Genomic DNA, 4,370 nt, shown 5'->3' with positions numbered 1-4,370 from the left:
TGTCTGCTGAGCCGTGTATCTAATCCTCTCGTGTGATACTGTCTGCTGAGCTGTGTATCTAATCCTATCCTGTGTGATACTGTCTGCTGAGCTGTGTATCTAATCCTATCCTGTGTGATACTGTCTTCTGAGCTGTGTATCTAATCCTCTCCTGTGTGATACTGTCTGCTGAGCTGTGTATCTAATCCTCTCCTGTGTGATACTGTCTGCTGAGCTGTGTATCTAATTATATCCTGTCATACTGTCTGATGAGCTGTGTATCTAATCCTATCCTGTGTGATACTGTCTGCTGAGCTGTGTATCTAATCCTATCCGGTGTGATACTGTCTGCTGAACCGTGTATCTAATCCTATCCTGTGTGATACTGTGTGCTGAGCTGTGTATCTAATTATATCCTGTCATACTGTCTGATGAGCTGTGTATCTAATCCTGTCCTGTGTGATACTGTGTGCTGAGCTGTGTATCTAATCCTATCCTGTGTGATACTGTCTGCTGAGCTGTGTATCTAATCCTATCCTGTGTGATACTGTCTGCTGAGCTGTGTATCTAATTATATCCTGTCATACTGTCTGATGAGCTGTGTATCTAATCCTACCCTGTGTGATACTGTCTGCTGAGCTGTGTATCTAATCTATCCTATGTGATACTGTCTGCTAGCTGTGTAACTAATCCTCTCCTGTGTGATACTGTCTGCTGAGCTGTGTATCTAATCCTATCCTGTGGCAGACTGAGTGCACGAGGGAAACGGGACTTAGAAAAAAAAAAGAGAAATTTTGCAGACTTCCGAGATCTGACCGGCGTCGGCAGCCCCCTGTATCCGAAAAGGGCTCCAGGCAATCTCGCCAGAGAGTCCTTGGGACTTTGAATAATTTTCAACATTCTCAGACTTCCATAGTCAGCGAGCGCTGACTATGCCGGAGGACTCCCGAGCCGCGGATTGTTTTTCGCGCGTGTCCCGCTGGTGCCTGGGCCCCGAGGGGAAGTTCTCGGGCCAAAACGCATCGATATCGCGTGTGCGTTTCTTTGTCCGGGGGACCCCAGACTGCCATCCGAACGCGTGGAAGTCGAGCCCGGATTGTTTTTCCCGCATGCCCCGCTGACACCCACGGAGCTCAAAGGGGGAACCCCTCGTTGGCATGCCTGGGCCCCTAGGGCCACGAGGGAAAGTTCACAGGCAAAAACGCATCGAAATCGCGTGTGCGTTTTCTTTGTTTTTTTGTCCGGGGGGCCCCCGGGCGAATTCTGGACTGATTCCCCCCGTGATTTGGATAAAACCTGAACATTTTCAGGCCCCCGCGACCTTCCGGAGGTGCCGGGGCCCCGGGGGCCCGAGCGGGGCCCCGGGCGCTCTCGCCCGACTGCCCTCGGCGCCTGGATGAAAACCGGAAAGTTTCAGGCCCCCGCGACCTTCCGGAGGCGACGGGGCCCCGGGGGCCCGAGGGGCCCCGGGCGCTCTCGCCCGACTGCCCTCGGCGCCTGGATGAAAACTGGAAAGTTTCATGCCCCCGCGACCTTCCGGAGGCGACGGGGCCCCGGGGGCCCGAGGGGCCCCGGGCGCTCTCGCCCGACTGCCCTCGGCGCCTGGATGAAAACTGGAAAGTTCCATGCCCCCGCGACCTTCCGGAGGCGACGGGGCCCCGGGGGCCCGAGGGGCCCCGGGCGCTCTCGCCCGACTGCCCTCGGCGCCTGGATGAAAACTGGAAAGTTTCATGCCCCCGCGACCTTCCGGAGGCGACGGGGCCCCGGGGGCCCGAGGGGCCCCGGGCGCTCTCGCCCGACTGCCCTCGGCGCCTGGATGAAAACTGGAAAGTTTCATGCCCCCGCGACCTTCCGGAGGCGACGGGGCCCCGGGCGCTCTCGCCCGACTGCCCTCGGCGCCTGGATGAAAACTGGAAAGTTTCAGGCCCCCGCGACCTTCCGGAGGTGACGGGGCCCCGGGGGCCCGAGGGGCCCCGGGCGCTATCGCCCTACTGCCCTCGGCGCCTGGATGAAAACTGGAAAGTTTCAGGCCCCCGCGACCTTCCGGAGGTGACGGGGCCCCGGGGGCCCGAGGGGCCCCGGGCGCTATCGCCCTACTGCCCTCGGCGCCTGGATGAAAACTGGAAAGTTTCAGGCCCCCGCGACCTTCCGGAGGTGACGGGGCCCCGGGGGCCCGAGCGGGGCTCCAGACGATCTCTCCCAATCTTCCCCGGCAGTTGGGAGAAATCGGTCAAAAAAAAAAATTCCGTCAGACTTCCATCATCCGGGGGGGGTGTCGGGGCCCTCGGGGGCCCGAGCGGGGCTCCAGACAATCTCTCCCAATGTTCCCCGGCAGTTGGGAGAAATCGGTCAAAAAAAAAAATTCCGTCAGACTTCCATCATCCGGGGGGGGTGTCGGGGCCCTCGGGGGCCCGAGCGGGGCTCCAGACAATCTCTCCCAATGTTCCCCGGCAGTTGGGAGAAATCGGTCAAAAAAAAAAATTCCGTCAGACTTCCATCATCCGGGGGGGTGTCGGGGCCCTCGGGGGCCCGAGCGGGGCTCCAGACAATCTCTCCCAATGTTCCCCGGCAGTTGGGAGAAATCGGTCAAAAAAAAAAATTCCGTCAGACTTCCATCATCCGGGGGGGGGCGTCGGGCAGCCTCGGAAGCCGAAAAGGGCTCCAGAGAATCACGCCGGAGAGTCCTTGGGACTTAGAAAATTTTTCAGGCCGTTCAGACTTCCATGGTTGACGCCTCTTAACTCGAATCCGACGGACAGTTCCACGCGTTTTGACATGTCCTCGGTTGCAGTACCCCAAAGCGGCCAGAGGGGGAGCCAAAGGAGCAAAAAAATCTGTAGAACCGGGATGAGGTCGAATTTGCCTGCCGCGTCCGCCCGGCAGTTCCAGGAGGGCGGGTAGTTCGCGGGACCGACCCGGCTTACGCGGGGGGGCTCTTAACCGCCCAAAGACACTTCATCCCACGCCTCCGGGAGATATATGTGAGAGAAGAGCGCCTCTCCAGACTTCGAACGCTCCGCTCGACGAACCGGTACTCCGAGCGATGCGCGAACTGTGGCTCGGGGACCCCTTCCGGTTGCGGGTATGCGCTCTGGCCTCTCCCGCAGCTCCCGGTGGGGAGTTTGCCAGGCGCGGGGCCCGGAGTCAGAGCGCCCCCCCGACCGACGCAGCCATCCGGCGGGCTCCGGTTCGAAGGTTCCGGTCCGAAAGACCCCCTTCCCTTCCGAGCCCCTGCGTCGTCCTCTTCCGATCGATTTGGCGAAGCGCTCCCGGGCGGGGAGGTGGCGCCGCACGCTCGGCCCGGGCTCTGGAGCCCGCGCCGGTCACAGGCGAGCGGCCCCTTCCTCCCCCCACACCCGGGGTTTCACCCTCCTTGCGGTGGCGCGAACGCGCTGGCCGCCCCCCCCCTCCCGAGGAGGCGGGCGGCCTCGCGGTGGCGAGTTTGAAACGACCCGAGCGTCGAAAAGCGGTCCGACGACCCGCACGGGCGAACGGCGGGGACCTACCCCGCGACTTCCCGGCCGTCTACCGGCGGGGGGGGTCGCGCGAGGGGGCCCGTCGTCCGAATCGCTCCCCGTGCCGGGAAGCACAAAGATCTTCTCCGAGGGCGGCCTTTTTTCTCACGAGAGCTTCCCAGCGGGAAAGCGGCGGCGGTTGGCGTTTTCACTCCGCCGCTGGGCTATCCCTTTTGTTCTTACCCCCGGTCTGTCCCGAGCCCCTACCCCCTATGGGGAGGAGATGATGGAGGTGCAGAGGGTGTGGTGTGGGTCCCTCACGAGAGAAGGGTGTGTGGGGGCGTCCCCACTGGGGCCTGTGTACACCTTCTGTGCTTCTTGACTGTCCTCCCCGAGGCGGCTTGGAGAAGGGGGAGAAGCGTGCGAGAGTGAAGAACGAGAAGGGAACCCGAGGGTCCCGATGGAGAAACCCTGCTGAAAAGGGCGAGAAACCCAGGGCGGAGGTAAAAAAAAGGGGGCCCCCCACGCGCTCTGTTCCCCCTTCCCTGTCCCGTCGGCAGCTGGGCCCACCGCTGCAAAAGCCACGGGAGGCGAAAAGAAAAGCAGAAAAAAAGTCCGTAGAGGAACGGGTGCGAGAGCGGGTGGAGGACTAAGCCGGTAGGGCGACGCCGACACGGCCAGGCCAAGCATCTGGGGAGACCTCTGAGTCTCCCTGGTCGCGCTGGAGCCGCGGTGGACCCTGAAAGCCAGCCCCCTCTCCTGCGACCCCGCGCCCTTCCGCCGGTCGGGTTGAGGACCCCCACGGCGGAGGTGGGACTAAGCCGGATGGAGGAGCCGCACCAGGCTCGCCCACTGCCTCGGATGCCCCCAACCCCCAGCGGTCCCCTCTGTGGGGTCGCCCGGGAGCGGAAGGTGTCTCGGCGGGTGGGTGTGGCC

This window comes from Anomaloglossus baeobatrachus, chromosome 2 (assembly GCF_048569485.1).
Source record: "Anomaloglossus baeobatrachus isolate aAnoBae1 chromosome 2, aAnoBae1.hap1, whole genome shotgun sequence".
NCBI classification, from domain to species: Eukaryota; Metazoa; Chordata; class Amphibia; order Anura; family Aromobatidae; genus Anomaloglossus; species Anomaloglossus baeobatrachus.
This window is presented reverse-complemented; position numbering follows the sequence as displayed.